The 17,817-nt window shown below is 36.0% G+C and overlaps 1 protein-coding gene across 2 annotated transcripts in view; it reads left to right on the forward strand.

The window, feature by feature from the left end:
* The window catches only part of LOC136990520 (queuosine 5'-phosphate N-glycosylase/hydrolase), a 39,308-nt gene that overhangs the window by 9,254 nt on the left and 12,237 nt on the right, over positions 1-17,817 (forward strand). For both annotated transcript variants that reach the window (XM_067288926.1, XM_067288927.1), the window contains exon 2: positions 14,998-15,045. The gene's annotated coding sequence lies outside the window, so the exon portion shown is untranslated. The remainder of the gene's footprint in view (positions 1-14,997; positions 15,046-17,817) is intronic.

A 17,817-nucleotide genomic window follows, 5' to 3' on the forward strand; every position in this document is an offset into this window, starting at 1 on the left:
GGAAAACAATTATTTAATATAATATACAATTCAGAAAGGATCCATCGAGAATCATGCAGGGGTTTTATGTATTGCGGACTGCACACGAATCTCTCTTGCAGTATCGATTTTCTCGAGTACGAGTTGGAATGTGACTGTGCAGATTTAACAATATTCGTCCGAGGAACACAATTTTCTGCTGTGGTTCTCGTATACGAATAGAGTAAAGCTTGTGATTCAGTTTCTAATAGAAGAATTGTTTCAAAACTGGGAAGAAGTAGCTTGAAAACTCTTCTAAGCAGAAGTTCATCCAAAGATTTGTTTCTTTGGATGAACACGGGACACAAACACGAAGATTTATCAATGTTCAAAGCCCAGCTGGCTGGCCACGTGGACTTCTCCAGGTTTTCTTCACGTTATAACACCTAACAGGGCCAGTTTCATGTAAAAAGTCCCTCCCTCGGAATACAAACGACAAATGAAGCAAACTAAGATGCAGATAGAAAAAAATATGACGATTGGCTCCTGTCGGATCCCAACCCACGCTCTGTATCCGGCAATTGGTGGACGTGTGCTTCATGTAGCGAGATTTGTACTTTGTTAATTGTTTATAATATCAATCAGATATTTAGTACATGAGCACCTTTGATTCCTCCCAGCTATAAGGCTAAATAATTAATTTATAAATTAAAATTACGAAACTGAGGAAAAACTTTAAGCGTCATTAATTATAATTTATAAATGCATTATTTTGTAAATTTAAAACGAATTTGCTGATTAAATTATTAATGCTGACGTATACAGTACTGTACATTATCTTGTTTTTTCCGGTTATATTCTAGATCAGCGTTTCTCAACCTGGGGGTCGCGAAACAATAATGAAATCATTTTATGAGAAAAAAATCATTTATTATAAACTTATAAACATTTTACTTACAATAAGTACACATGTGAAGAAAAGAAATTAATGTGATGGTTGCATTTATTTACATTTATAATTACAATCAAAATTCAATTAGTAATAGTAAGGCTTACTGTTATTATTCCTTTGGGTGGGGGTCGCGAAATATTAATTTTATTTATATTTACTATTTGGGGGGGTCGCGGAGCTAAGAAGGTTGAGAATCGCTGTTCTAGATAACGATGATTTTAATACGCTCGGTTAAATGCTAAAAAATAGAAATAATACGTTAAACTAGATTAAAAACTGATAAACAGTTGTATTTAGAACAACTTTTTTAATAGTTACACACGTGAATTACAATACTGTACTGCTAATGTTTGTATATTATAACGCACCCTTAGTATACCATTACAACGTAGAAGTAACGAAATCACCTCTCGCATAAGATGAAGCTGTGATTTGACTAGCTGTTTAGATGCTTTATCAAAGAGAGAGCATGTTTGTCTGTGCGAAAGTCGACTGCATATTTGGCAATTGTTGCTTATCCTACTTAATAATTAACGAATTCTTGCAAAATAAACGAAAACAATCGTACAGAAAAGCCTTGAAATTAAATAAATTTAGAGAGGATCGATAATAATTTTGCTCGAATGATCGTTGTATTAGAATTCTGCTACGTTGTGAGATGCAGATTTCCTATAATTGATGAGCCGCTGCGAAAATAGATCGATCTCTTTTTAACTGTCCTGCGCTCTCCTTGGCTTACGATTCATCAGGAGCCAGAAGAAAATTTTCGAGTAAAGCTCTTTCGTTGCTCCACTCCTTTAATTCTTTGTTTATCTTTAAAATTTCCAGCAGGAAACTAGTTTTAGTGTCGATAGATCTAATGGAAGACTTCCTGTGCCAATGCGAAGTTCATAAACATTTTCTTCAGCTAGTTACTTCTTAATTAATTAATTTCTTCACCTCACATCTTTTCTGAGGGGGTGAAGATTGCAGTAACTTAATAATTTAACAGATGCCCCTTTGCTAATTGCAAAGATTATTTTACCTTAAAATTCGATTAGTGTTGAGGGTGATAATTTAGGGATGTATTTTCTTTATTATGTTATAATTAAAAACATCAAAATACCTGAAAATCGTACGTTTTTATGCAAAATAAATTAGTTAAAACATAAAACTCGTTCTCCGAAAGGACATACGCAATTTGAAAATCCTATCTGTCATCGGTGACACTGCGTCATTCGGCTTAACCATACGAAAAGTAATTACTCAGAAAATAAATCACTTCGAAAAATACCTTAGAGTCGAAGAAATTGCATTTATTTTGCAATTCTCGATGGATTTAATTTGCCTTTCAGTTACCGTCGACAGACAGTCAAATCCCTTCTGATGCCGCAAAGAACGAGCATCATTTTGAAGGCTTCTTTGGCGCGTTAAACGAGCAAGAAAACGTCATGTACCGGAATCCGACGCTAACATCCTGTGAATTTCTACGAATATCATCGAAAATTCCCTACAGAGGTTAGTTACAATTAAGCGTTTACATCCAGCAACACTGATCTGTCGAGTGTTCAGTTTTCTCTGATGTATGTTCGAGTGGATTTCGAAAATTGCCAGTCTAAAGAAGGCTTGTAAGGACTAGAGGGATCGGTTTTCCATCCTAAAATCGCTCGAATCCGCGTGTGCACTCCGCCTTTGTATTCAGCATTGACTGAGTACCATCGCCATATGGCAACTCCCTACTTGAGGGTCGTTGACCCGACTGCTACTATGGCTCGCCGTTTCTCTCGTTTCCTGCCAGATATTCCAGGCTAAGCAATTATTACCGCTCACAATTTCATAGGAGCACCGTAAATTCCTTCCAGTTTAATGTAAATCTGTGTTCCTAGCGTTTTAAATAACGCTTTGCCACCTTCTCCGAGAGCCATCGTATTGTTATTGTTTACCTAAGATCCGTAGATTGGATCTTCTATTTTTACGGGTTTTTACGAAAGGACTGTAGTTTTTTTATCGGAAATACGCTCGATTTACCGTGCGTTGACACGGACGTTTTCTTTAGTCTCGTTAGTCACTCGATTAGAATTTAATTTAAGAGTGCCAAATCTACAAAGGATGGTGGCCTTTAATTGGAACATGTTATCTATCCTTAGACTCGTTCGAAGATGTTAAAGTCATTCCTTCTCCTTATTGATCTTTTTCTCTTGTCATAGTTTGCAAACAAGATAGACGTAAAAGCTCCAGGCGGAATAAATCGATATTCCGAGTGGTACGGAACCTTCTCCAAGAATTCTGATCGCTTTCTCATGTCGATTTTTTCCTCCTCGGGCGTTTTTAACTGCATTAAGACGAAGAGAGACTTTAATTAAATGTGGTGAAATTTTTGAAATTCTGCTTGTAATATGGATCACTTAATTTCTTTTTTACCGTAATTAATTCTGGCTTAAAATCGCTCATTTTTCTCATGTTTTTTTTTCACTATTCCAATGTCCAAACCTGATTATCTGGTCGCATTTAGACTAGTGGCGTAATAATCACAAAAGTTGGAGGATTTTAGTGGATCTCAGGGATCAAGAAACGTTATTTATGCTCCGTATTTGCTCCAAATTTTGACTTTTAAAAGCTTCCGGGAGCTCTAGTTTGTAAAAATAATCTATCAGAATTTTGGACTTCTAAATTTACGGCATCCGTTTCAGGTTCGCGATTTAAGGAACATCCGCTTCGGTTACTGATTGGCTTCTAGCAGATTCGATCTCTTTTTGTTAGAAAATAGGAAAATAATCTTTGATACATTAAAATTACGTCATTCGAGCTGTTTTAATTACTGTTTGCATGAGGATTGATACACTGTTTGCTCTTTTAATGATATTTTTACGACCGATTAAACGTTAATTAACTAATTAAACAACAATGAAGTGCATTGTGATTGCGGTGTCACATTTCTTAGAAGAGCATCTGGTCGGAGGAAAAATAGAAGAGAACCGCCACCCATCTGGATTCAATCCAAAAGGAAACATTGACAAGCCAAGATTCACTCTGGCAACAAACTAGTTAAAGTTTGATCCTTTTACAAATATAAACACCGGTTTCCACCGTGTTTTGTTCGAAGAACAGAAACTGGCAAGAAGGATCTTGCAATTTAATTCCTCCCCGCGCCTAATCTGCGAGCGAAAATAGTTTGGTGGGTCCTAATTTAACGTTCCCTATGCAAAAATAGGCAAACTAACGTTTATGATTCGCAATGCACCTTCCCGATGGCAACTAACTTGACCCAGTTAACGAAACTCGTTGAAGTTTCCTCTTTATATCCACGCGCTTAAAAAAACGCGCGAGAATGTCAATCGACAGCTTGATATCCGACGTCATTGCCAGCTCGCCCTCGAGTAACGTACGAGGAATTTCCTCACCAAAATAGCAACGCGTCGAGGATGGTGGCATTTATATTCCAGCGACTTTTAAAAACAGGAAACATGGTCGAAAGGATTACTCGATGACGCGAAAATCCAAGTGTTCCTCTTCGTTTCCACTGCGGCCGGGGTTGCATCTGGAAATTATCTGAAAGCATTATTATTATTATTATTATTGTTATTTTTTATAAAGTAGCCATTCTTCTGAGTGGCTTCGTGCGTTGCTCAACTTTAGCTTCCAGACACGAACCGAAGAGGAACGTCTCCAGGATTGAAGGTCATCGAAACGATCGTATCCGGTTGGTGTTTACGATCCGAAATATTAATTTACTCGGCAGTATTTGCCCGATAAATCTCGATTTTTTAAGTGTTTACCACGCCACAACAATTAATATTTAAATTTTAACAATAGAAGCAAAGTTTCCTGAAGCACAAGCAAATAATAGTGCGAGTTTATCGCTTCCAGATATTTACAAGGGAGCAGACGCGAGTTTAGAGCGTTTGATACGGTAATTAGGGGCATTTCACAACCTACTTCGATTTAATAAATCATTAAATTGCGGTTAAGCAACGTCCACGCGAGTTGAGACCCTCGAAAAATCTCTCATCCAGCCGCTGGATTTTGTTGGTCGTCCAAGGACGCTACGTATTGAACGTGCTGACGTCAGAACACCGCATTCCACCAATGCATTGTCTACACACCACTATTGTTCTCTCCGTTTTGGCTCCACATATTTTTTCACTTTTCATTTTATACACTTCTATGATAAGGGGAAGATTCTTACATAGTGGAATGATTCATTGTCCTATTTACTGGCACGAAGTAGACTAAATATAATAGATTAGACCACGTTTCGTCTTTCTCCATGCGCTTTTTTAAGTCCTAATTAGCACGTGCTATTATTAACGTAGAGCAACTTACTAAGCACTTAGATCACTTGTAGGAATTCTATAATATGGGATAGATTAGCTTGGGTGAAGTTTAAAATCGAACGTTAAACAGTATCGAGTAACCTTTCCATCTACAGAATGGCCATTTTTGTAATTTATTTCCATGTTTGGATAATTAATTTTATTTTTTAATACCTGTTCCAGTGTTGCTAAAGGTGCTCTTGTTACGCAGCTCCTTCCTCCTGGCGAGTTACATATTGCGTTGCTAAGGAAATTTGACAAGAGGAAATTTCGTTATCAAGACAATTACGCAGAGCCAAAGAAAAATCCGAGGAAGGAATTGAAATTGCGGGTTGTGGACTGGTTCGAAATTGAGTTTATCGTGTTTTATAGGCGATAGATTCGGTTTACAACACGTTCAATTCTTTGCAAAATCGGTGGCGTTCGTAAGTGATAAAGCATTCGAATAAAGCAGAAATGTAGACTTTGGTTAACTGACTTTCGGCCACCTTGCGTTAAAAGATTTCAAAAAAACTCGTGAAATATTTGATTGTAAATTTAAAATTTTCGGAAGAGAATATCTAAAAATTGCGGAAAATTCTTACGGATATATTTTTGTGATTGTTTTTCCTTTAATTAGACTTTAATTAATTTATTTATTTGTATTTTTTTATGTTCGTGTGTCCGTTTTAAGAAAACGGACACACGAACTATATAGCTTTAAGGTTATATAACGTGCAATTGGAGTTGTTATTTAGCGATTTTTATTTGAAAAAATTACATTTTAAAACGAAATATTTGACAAATTAAATTGTATTTTTGAATAATTTTTAAAGAAATTTACTGAAATAAATTGATTGGTTGTTATTTTTATTCAGTTGGTAAGAGAATTTTTTCTAGTTTTATCTAACAAATTGCTTCTATTCTGTAGTCGATCCCCTCTTCACTTTCGTCATTGTCTGCACCCGCGGCTCTACCCAAGTTGCTTAAAAGTACTTCGGATTGGTTTCAGAAAAAGCACAAAACTACTTTTATCAAAAAACGCCGAAAAGTTTTCTCATTTAACGCTTAAATTCTAAGCCAAGTTTTTTTTTCTTTTTTTTTTTAAATGGCTGTAGATAAGTAGATGCTGTCTTTATTCTTTTTAATTCTCTGGGTTTTTACGCCTTAACTATTAAAAAATTTTATATAAAAGTTAAATAGCGAGCTTGATTAAATATATTTCTTTATATTTTAAAATATAAATCAAATTTTTAACAGAGAGATCGTTCTCATTCTACCGATATTCTTTCCACTGATATTTTTCCATGCCGATGTTCTATGATGACGTTCTTTTTACTGATGTTCTTCTATGCTGACGTTCTCTATACTGGTGTTCTATGTTGACGTTCTTCTATACTAATGTTTTCTCTACTGATAGTTTTCTGTACTGATATCATCTCTCTCTATTGGTGTTTTTTATGCTGACGGTTTTCTTTCTTCTAATATTCTTTCATTACTCCGTACAAACTGGACAAAATCCAATTTTAATTGCATTGTTATCGTTTTAAATTTAACGAACATTATCGACAGTTTCGTAAATTAATTTATACAGTTATTAATATTAAAAATTATTATTTTCTTTTACAATTTACTTAATACGTTACTTCCCCAATATAAAAACCGAAATGGTTATCGTCTTTACACAAAATTCGAAAGGAAAGAGACAAGCGTGACTTTCAACAGAACTTTATTACCAGTCAATCGACTTAAAACAAGGATGAGAAGTTGCCAGAAATAGGGAAAAAGCCGCAAACACTAGGAAAATTCATCTTTGTCACTTAATTTAGATAAAGCTGCAAAGGACTCTTAGAAATGGCATTCTACGTGTTGGATGAAGTATAGATGACCCCTTTAATTTCTCAGCTATTGATAATTCGATGGGTAATTCGAATTTAGATTTAATAAAGCGTAAACCTAAAGCTCTTGTATTGTAATAGAGTGCATCGTGATAGCGGATACTTACTTTGTACGCTTACAGGAAGGTAGATTTACTGATTTTTTTCGCCTGTATGTGGGATATGAAGTGTTATCTAGAGGTTTCCGTTCTTTTGCGACAGAGATGCCCTACAACCAATAATCGTTTATCGATTTTAACGCTTATTTCGGTAAAAATTAAACCTGGAAATACAACCGTGACAACCATTAAGATGCCATGTTATTAACTTATGAAATTACCGATTTGTCAAACTTTTCTGGCAGAAAATCGATCTATGGATATTCTCCGTTTCTAAAATAGGATTCGAACCCACGACTCAACAGATAGAAAGAAAGGTTTTCAAGTAGAATCGATTGGATAAATGAGAGTATCAAAATTGATTTTTTTTCCTATGCTCATGTCAAGTAAATTGATAATGCAGTTAGATTGCTGGTGTTTTTTGGGAGTAAGGTTACAATTTAACTGCATCGTCATCTCCTATTTAAACGTATTTAAACGTATTTAAGCATTAACGACATTTTTTGGACTCTTGCAAGCGTAGAAACGTTGGAGGAAGAAAAAAAAAGGTCGTTATATAATTTATAACCAACATAATGTATTATTTATGGTGTGAAGACAATACGAACGTATTGATTCTTTTCTTTGAACACGAACTGTTAAATGAGAAATTTTTAAAGAAATGTTCTACAGTAGCCTATGTTCTAACCTATCAGATATCTCATTTATTCTAATAGTTATATAAAAGTGATGTTAATATATTATAGGCTAATATGGGCCAGCTTATAAAAAAAATTTAATAATGGAGTGTGGTTTTTGCACTACGCACCATTTATTTTTTAATATTATGGTTTATACAGTCTCGGAGATTCTTTCGTCTTCTTCCTACCTGTTCCGAGGGAGGCGAAGGAATCTTGGCAGCATGAGAGGCAGTGGTGGATTTCTAATTAGGCCCACGAAGGGCGTAAGAGTTTGGGGCCCCTGCATATTGTGGCTTAGTGGCGCCGTAGTTCTAAATGCTCCACTGTGTAGATGTGATCTCCTAATGGATACACACCAATATTTTTTTAAAGGTAGATGATATCAAGAAAACATTCTGGTGACGTCTTCAGTTTGTGTCAAGAACACGACTCCGATCAGGGGAGGAAACCAGCGAAGAAGAGTTGATTGTTTCCTCACGTGCTCGTCCTCAATGAGTTTTGGCAGGAGACGCGCCTCCTGCATCTGGTGCCCGCACTTCAATACTCCCCACTCCCCACTCCCCTCTCGTTCTTACTCGAGAGACAATGAATGAGACTAGCGCAGCTTGAACGTGTCCAGATGATCTCGAGATTATAAAAAAAACCTTCCGAATTTTTAAAATTCCTTCTGTCAATTCATTTGTAAACGATTTAGTTTGGAACTCTTCCAGTTTAACAAATCTGGAAGAGACAATTAAAAAAAAAAAAAAAAACAAAAGAAAACACTACATAGAAGTAACCTAACGAACCACCACCTCTTCGGTAATTCTCTAATTTTAATAATTCTCGTCTCTACTGCGAATATTTACGTTGTCTTACTCTATTGTTAACTTGTTTTCACTTAAAAGAGCAGATAACGAAGCTGTACCCATTTATACATTCTACGGGTGGTCCAAAAGTCAGTTTACCACGCTTTAAGTATACTTAAAAGTCGCGAATCGCCGGTGGAAACGGGAGAAAAACAATACGATGGCGTATCCGTTTAGTCTCGACGGCGGTTAACTGACTTTTGGGCCACCCTGCGTATAAAATTCTCTAGGCTAGTTTAAAGTATATTAAATGGTGCCAGAAAGCGTAAAGAGAGGAAGATAACGTTAAATATTATATAGAAAATATACGAAATTATACAATTTCTATCGATGAGGGCCATAATTATTTGACGTGTTTCGGCTCTTCTCAATGGATACGTTTAGGATTATTTTTATTTAAATCTTGTTTTATTAGGCACTTTTGAGTAGTGTATAGTTATTAAGTTATACTTGATCGATCCGAGTAGAGGACCCCCTTGAATGCTACTCAAATTGGAACCCAGTGGAAAAAATCCAGCGAAGTAGTGGTTTCGGCCTGATCAACGGGTTAGCACGTGTAGTTTACCGGGTTTTCTTCGCGTATCTGACACCTAAATAGGGTTCTGTTCCCATAGAAAATGCTTCTAGGAGGCATCTCCCCTTGGCAGGTTGCCCGTGTGTTGCGTCGCCGCATTCCATTACCCAAATTGGTCAAGTATCATCCCGATAGTTTCCTTATATCTTCGTTAAACACTGAAAAATAGGGAATTTGTAATAAATTCACCAAATTTAGTCTTTCATGTCGTCTGTCAGAGTCGTTAATCCACTTTATATCGATTTTTTTGGGGGGAGGAGGCCGTTAGAAGCCAAGATGTTGGCTTCTTGGAGATCCAGATGATCCAGTGATGATTCGTCTTTTTTATAATTTCACTAGTTCTATCGATTTTCGGGCGATTCAAAATCCTTTCGGCTGTATCCGGAGACGTTTAGAGAGGGCGAGATTTCGTGTAAATTCAGAACAAAAATGAATAATTTCATGAAATTTTATCTCATAAATCTCTGAATCAGTTTTATCTGCTTGATCGAAGGGCGAGAATGTAGTTATGTACAGTGAGCCTCCACCTTAACTTAATATCTACAGGAGATTAAGTTAAGGTGGAGACTGGACTGCCATCAGTTCATCCTCGATGTACTGGTAGAAGTTTTCGTATACCCCGGTTTATCGCTTCGTTTACTCAGATAAGGCTTCTTCTTAACCATCTTCTGATAAAAGAGATCGAAGCTCTCGTGTTTCCCTCGTGTTGCGGATTCGTAGACAAATTAAAGCTGGAAACTGGCGAGTGTGCCACTTTTTCTGCTTTCTTTCGCATCCACGAATGCAAAAGTCATAAATTAGAGCCAAAATTGATAATGTAGAATCTTCTCTCTCTCTCTCTCTCTCTCTTTCCTCTCTATGGCTAATTTAAATTTTTTAATAAAGAAGACAAATTTTCAGAAGATGCTTAAGTCCGATGGCAAAATGCACTTTAATGTTTAGGGGGACCCCATTCCAAAACCCGAAAACACTATAATATGGCGTGGCCGCTCCGCATCGTCGTCTTCATCTACTTTCATCCATCATACCGCAATCTCGAAAAATCTTAATTTTAATTACCGTAAAACTTTTTATTTTTCTGTAGATTTCATTAAATTTTGGGCTTTTTAAAGGGCTAAACGTTAATTTTCTTCGATTTTTGAGCTAAGATTTATAATTTAATCTTCATTTACTTGGCTCTTAACGCCCTCGAACACTTAAAAATAGATTTCTAGCGCCTAAAATTGATTTAGGATCGTGTGTTGTGATGTTAGCAATAACATTATTAAAGTTTACGCCCTTAAACTCTTATGTTTAATAACTTGTTCGCTGCATTATTTTCTCCCCCGAAATTATGTCTCGCTGGAATAAACGTAATTATATTAAATTTTCGCCTAGATTGTACGAATTTCTGCCAAAGAAAGGATCCTTAAATGAAGAATGCTATGAAAATTATGCGATGGGTTATATCTGATCACAGAAATGATAAGAAACGTGTAATTTCTGACAATCTATATTTACTGATTGCTATACAGAGGTGATTCTGTATACAAAACACACGCGAAATGATGCACTCGTGATACACGTGCATACGTATCACACTATACACACGTTTGCCACGAGTGGGCCCGTGTCCTCTATACACAAGGCTTTTCCTGTATATAGAGACTTGACTCTGTAATGCTCATATTGGAAATTCTCCAGACAATTTATATACTTGACACGTGTTCAATAGTGTAGAAATGTATAAACTGAACGTACACGTAAACAATACGCCGAAGCGATGACGTAAAATCGACTCCCGGACATTACCATAAACAATGCTGGAAGCTGATCTAAGTGTAAATAGTCGAAAGGGATCAATTTTAAGGAATTTTGTTTATATTGTAACCGTAGAGGGGAAGGAAGAGGACTTTGTTTGGCTGGACAATACAAAAGTCTAGACACACTCGAGTAGATGCGGAGTGTCACGTGATTTAAGGATGATTAATTATAGAATTATCATCAGTTTCTTTTAAAGTAAACGAGAAACGTGCACCCATAAAAAAGTGACGTATAATAAATTATTCATACTCTGAAAACCCCTTCGAACTGTTTTGTAGGTTGTTTACTGCATAAAATAACCATTGAAACCTTACCGTATGACCTAGAAGTTTCGTGTTTTCGCGCCCTGTTTCATTATAATGACCATCCAGAGTGGCTCAAAAGTCGGGTAACCGCGCTTCTTTGCAAGAAGCCTGAGAAAGTAATTTGTAACGTGTGTCGAAGGAGGATCTAAAATAGAGGAAAAGCAATTGATTCTTCACGACGGTTAACTTACTGTTGGACTAACCGGAGCCCTATATACCCTGGTGGCCTGCACTTCCTCCACCACGTTTCTACAAAAAAGGACACTTCCCGAACATTATTTTGCTATTGTAACGAACAATTTATTCATCACGAAATATTGCATGAGTGCATGCATATTTTATCCACAAGTACAGAGTTGTTTGTACAATGTGTTACTATATCTTTGACATTGATTTTTCCGTAATATGTCGCTAGATTTCTACGAAAATATTCGTTTGGATAATTCTAAACACAATTTTTAGGAAGTTTAATCGGATCTCGGCATCCGTTCGTTTGTCTGATCTGCTCGAACTCATCAAGAGTCTTTTAAAGATTTCTACAGTAAATTCGTTTTATTTAAGAGATAACACACTGATTGCTAAGTTGGATGCGCATTATATTCCAATTTATTGGAGTAGATCTCGTTTATTGTAGTAAATAACTTCCTTGCTGTGCACTCGTTTAGTTTATTATATTATTATTATTATTGTGAGGTCATTTAACGCTTCCCCTAACAAGAACTAGACTACTATGACGTCATACTGACGAACTCGCACACCGCTGTCAAAAATACATGCATCTTTCGTATCAACAATAATGTTGTGTGTACAAAATAAATTGAACAATTAAAAATTATACCACGTACAGCGATAGGGTTGCGTATAACACTTGGTATTTCAGTGTTTAATTGTAATATTGAGCGAGTTATATTTTCAAATACGAAAAAATGTATTTATAAGACGTCTAGTTCAATAGAACACAGCGAAAAACAGCATTATCCTTTCCGTTATTGTGTTTTCCTCGCTGGACGTTTCATAAATAATTTCGAGCGCATCGGGAATTTAAATTTCGATACGAATCAATTATTTATAGAACATCACGTAAACCATTTGCAACGGATTCTATCAAAATCGCTTCACCCCGTATCACAAACTGACGTTTTTCATTGTGGTTTACGCGTTGTCAGACGCGCAAATATGCAAATTACTTTCAATTCCTTCTTTAAAGCATTGTTTTTCGTTTTAAAAAGACTGTGCAAGATCGGTTCCGCATTACTAACCGAATTCGACTGATGAAAACTTCAGTCTTATCGAATTTTTGGCGTTACAGTTTCAAAATGGCTCCCAACTTACGAAATATAGCAGAAATTTCAATCTCTATATTTAAATAATTTGTTAAGGACGACTGTAAAGACTTCGTTACTAGAAAAAATAGGAATATTAGTGAATATTTCTTACGAATATTGGCTAGATCCATCCAAGGATTGAAGGGGACTGATGGTTATAAGGCAGCGCAACACGTGGGCGATCTGACAAGAAGGATTTGCCTCCGTCTCCGGAGGATTTCACGTGCTTACACCCAAATAGTGGTTCCCGGGAGCCCTGTTTAGGGGTAGGCACGCGAAGTAAACCCGGAAAAGGCGTGGTAAGCCCGTTGTGAGGCGCGAACCCACTACCAAGTGTTCAGAAGTTTAATCCATCGGGTAGGGATCTATCCGGGAATGGATAGACGTAATCGTCTTTACAATGCGTTTCGAATTGATTCAATGGTGTCGAATGAATTATTTTTGAATATTAATTAAATATTCATAAATAAGAAAGAATAATTTTTGAGAGAATATCGAGCTTTGTAAGCATTCGTGCTTCGAAAGTGGTATGTCGAGTGATCCTCCAAGAAGGTGTTCTTGTCGTTGGAATCGATATCGTCGACTGGCAGGATGTTAAATCGTCACGTGATACGGTGGCTATAAATTATACGAGGGGAAATTTTGTTATTTTTAGCAGCAAACTCGATACCAGATTGTGAATAAGTTAATCTTAAAAGTAACCGTCAACTTAACGTGTTACGTAACTATCACTCATTGCTCTTTCATTTGCCTATTAAACGTAAAAGCTCCGATATTGCGCTAAACTGTTGAGTTTCTGTGTCCAAAAGTATATACGGTGGAACCTCTAAATTCGTCATTAATCTGTTCCTAAGGTTCTAACGAATATGGAATGTGACGAATATAGAAACAATCTTTCTCATAATAAATAACTGATATTCAATTAATTTGTTCCCATCTTGAAAAAAAAACGTACAAGAATAAAAATTACTGTGATTTGTTTGTAAAACTTTATCTTTATTGTACTAAATAAATACAGTATAGTGGTAGAAGGGGAAGAACAGTATTATTAATATAGTTATTAATAATATAAATTAGTGTTTAGAAGACGACATATCAATTAAAACATTAGGTAATTCCAATTATGATCATGGGGTCTGTTTTGCCGATGATTCAGTAGCACTCGATTTAATAAAGATCTTTCCCAGTGTTGTGTGTTTCTGTCTGCTTTTTAAAACTTTTCTGAAGTAGGCAATTACAGTATCATTGAATGTACAGTCAAACCTGTTTTTATGCGCTCTTTTTATGTGCGATTTTTATTTGTGCGATTTTTTTTAATTGCGAATTTTTAATTTGTGCGATTTTTTAATGCGAATTTTTATTTGTGCGGTATAGTTGGCGACTAGTCTCGTGCGATTCGTCATGTCTTACGTTGACTTATTATAGCTAAATAAACTTATTATAGCATAAATGCACTTATTATAGTAATATTATTGCATGAATATGCGAAAAATGAAATAATTTACTTTTTAAGTCAACAAAACACCACCTGGACAAAAATATGTAAAACAGACGATAGACCAGACGATGCAGTCAAGTGCTGACATCTGTTGTCAATAAATTCTATTTCGTACGGTTTTGAGTTATTTCTCTATGTGAGACTTTTTTTATGCGGTCCCTGTTGACCGCATAAAAAAAATATTTTTTAATTGTGTCGCGAAAACTATTATTTACAGCCATTCGTGAAGTTTCGTGAGATTTTTTTTAATGCGTTTTTTTTAATGCGGTCCCTATCCCCCGCATAAAAACAGGTTTGACTGTATTTGTATTTTGGTTGACTATAGCAACATTTGGGTGGCACTTTGGAGCCGATTGGAACTTGGTTTCTCGCATTGATTATTTTTCAATAACTCAACAATACACACGACGACCGCACAAAGCAGACTGATTAACTACAACTAGATAACACAGCTAGCTGATCGGCGCGGGCGTGCGATTATAGTGCCACTTCCGGTGTTGGGAATGACGACGAATATAGAAAATACTGACGAATATGGAAAAATGGAGAAGTCATCAAATTGTGACGAATATAGAGGTTCCACTGTATATTGTTAAATCCACGCACATACATACACTACACACTAATTTACGCACGCTAAGGCCGTGAAATACAGGTCAAATTTTAGAGACTAACAGCTGGAGTTTTTCTTTAAATTTAAATCAAAATATTATTTTTTAAAATACGCGATAATTTGTTTTTAATCTAAATAGAAAACTTAAAATATGACCTTTTTTTGTATTTTCAGATAATTTGATTCAGTTAGTTGCCGCCTTTTGGTAATTTTCTGTATATGGTAAGTACGTAATTTATTTTTTCATGCTTTGATTTATCGATTTTAGTCAACAAAATGTTGTTTTAGTCGATAGAACATCAACAAATTTCCCGATAAATGTTCTTTGAAGCAAATTTCGATGGTCAGACACACGGTCGGATTATGAAAATGCTGAATATTTTGAATATTTTTAAAGACTAATTCGTCAGATTTTGTTTAATAATAAGTAAATTTCAATGGTGTATAGATCAAACCTCGATGTAGCGCCATCCCATACAGCGCCAGCAAGTATGGTGAGCGGATCTTACCCGTAAATATTGAACAGAGAACCTTTTAAACTCTCACACTCAAACCTGCATATAGACATCGTTACTGCATATAATTCGTATTGTTTGATATACTTCGGTTTAGCGCAACTTTTGAATTAGAGGCGAACAAATGGTTAAATCGAATTTTGACTGCAGTTTAAAATATAAACCCCAAAATTGTCTTTTCTATTATTTAAAAAGTATTATTTTTCCAAACTGAATTATTTAGCGTCACATATAGCAGTGGTCTCCAAAGTGAGGTACAGTACGCCTATCCCTGGGGATACGCCAATTAAATTTATCATTTAATTTAAACGTGTGTATATTGTTTAAAATAAATAAACAAATAATAAATAATTTGATTTTTGACTACATACACGCACATATATATTATATTAATTATATTATGGGGTACAACTTATATTATTTCTGTCTTAGAGGTACACGATCGAAAAAGTTTGGAGATCACCGATATACAGTACGAACAAATTTCGGGAATTTAAATTACCCCTAATCAACGCTGTCTATAACAATATTTAGAGGTGAAGAAAACACAGAAACTGCACGCCGGTTGGACAGACGCGAACCCGCGACCAACTAGTGTTCGGCGGTGTTATCCAGGCGGCCACTGGCGGGACCCGTGAACCGTAATTGATCCTTCTCACGTGGCTGCCGAATTTGCAACGTGTCCTCGATGAACCACGCCTTTTAAGTGTTCCGTAATCAAAAACCATACGGATTCAAAGCGCCAAAAGTGCCGTAACGGACTGTATTTGTACTAATTGTTTACGGAAATGTTTTCCGCAAGTCTCACCATTCCAGATTTGGTTGCATTTGAACTGTTAAATATCTCTGCAGACAGCGTTAAATAGGGGTATCTTAATTAAAATCACCCGGTGTATTAATAAACTGGCAACTTTCTGGAATCTTCAGTCAGATGAAGTAAAGAGGAAGCGTGATTATACTTAAAGGGAATGAATAAATTAGTGCAGGGATGAGCAACCTTTTTCTACGTAAGGGCCGCATTTCAAAACTTTGAACTGACGCGAGCCGCACACAAGAGAAAAGAGGGGGGAACTGTCGGTAAATCACAATTCTTTATTCATATATAATTATAAATTAGCATATGTATACTTAATATAGCTTCTGGCACTGATTTAAACGTAATATATCGGAAATATTTAGCCAAATATCAGTCACCGCTAGTTTTAAATTAGTTTCCATGTGTCCGTTAGCCGGTTTCTTGTTTTAATTTTTACTAAATTCATTGCGAAAAAACTTTTCACAAATATAAGTTGTAGAAAATAACGTTTGAATTTGAATTTTTGTCGAATATTTCATTAAGCTGGGAAATTGATATATTTATTCACATTTTATGCCACGCGGGCCGCAAAAAATATTGCGGCCGCATGGCCGGGGCCGCGGGTTGCCCATCCCTGGATTAGTGTATGCAGCAGTGGAAAGTAACACACACAACACTTTTTATGCAAATTAGAAGCTTGGGTTGCATCCTAGCCGAACTTTGATTGGTTTAAAATCGTATTCCTCGAATGGTTCTATAGGAAAACACCAGGTTTATTATCCCACGATCGAAACGCCTTCGAAGAATCCAACATTTCGATAGGTTCTAGGAGTTTCTGCAGCCCATTTATTGTGGCTGTAGTTTTTTTATTGCCATTTTTCTGTATTTAATTTCCTTTACTTATTTAGAAGTTACCTTTGTTGTAGAATTTCATAAGATTAGATTCACCGACCACCGTTTAGCCATCCTCCTCCCCTACGAGTGTCAATTAGTTTAGCCGAAATTGATTCACAGATTCAATTATGAATCTAGAATTAGTAACTAGATTTCTTAATTGATGGGAATAAGCCGCGGCCATCTCGAACCTCTTGAGCTGTGCCACTCGACTTTTATCATTTGCTCGTTGCACCGTGTCTACGCTTTATTTAAATCTTCGAGTTTTCTTCCTTGACGTCACGTGTCCTTACACAAATGAAAACTGATACAAATTTCACCAGAGATTCACGTATTAGTGTAAAGGAACAGAAGCGCATAAACGGGTTAAATTATTTCATAACAACTCAAACATTAGTAAATAAATACCGTATATTTATTGTTTCTCCTAATAAAATATTTGTCCTTGAGTCACGCGCCTACAGTATACTCAAGGTTAAACGATTGACGTCACTACTGGTACTTTGTCTTCTCTACCTCTACCTCTACCATCTGTGTCGTCTTCGATGACGATAATGGTTTGTATGTATCGCTCTGATAAATTAACGGACGTAGACACGAAATTATAAAGGAAAATATTAGTTTGTGTCATCGGTAAACAGGAAAATGTTGTAAAAAATTGACATTTTTAATTACCGTTATTTATTGGTTCCTGTTAAGTTCTTCGAGTGTAGTGGAAAATGTGGAGGAGATCGTTCTTCCGTCGTCAGTGACGTTCACAGAATCGATTTTCTTTCTTTTTTTTTTTCA

Source organism: Centruroides vittatus, unplaced genomic scaffold (genome assembly GCF_030686945.1).
Source record: "Centruroides vittatus isolate TY-2023 unplaced genomic scaffold, ASM3068694v2 scaffold_944, whole genome shotgun sequence".
Taxonomy (NCBI): Eukaryota; Metazoa; Arthropoda; class Arachnida; order Scorpiones; family Buthidae; genus Centruroides; species Centruroides vittatus.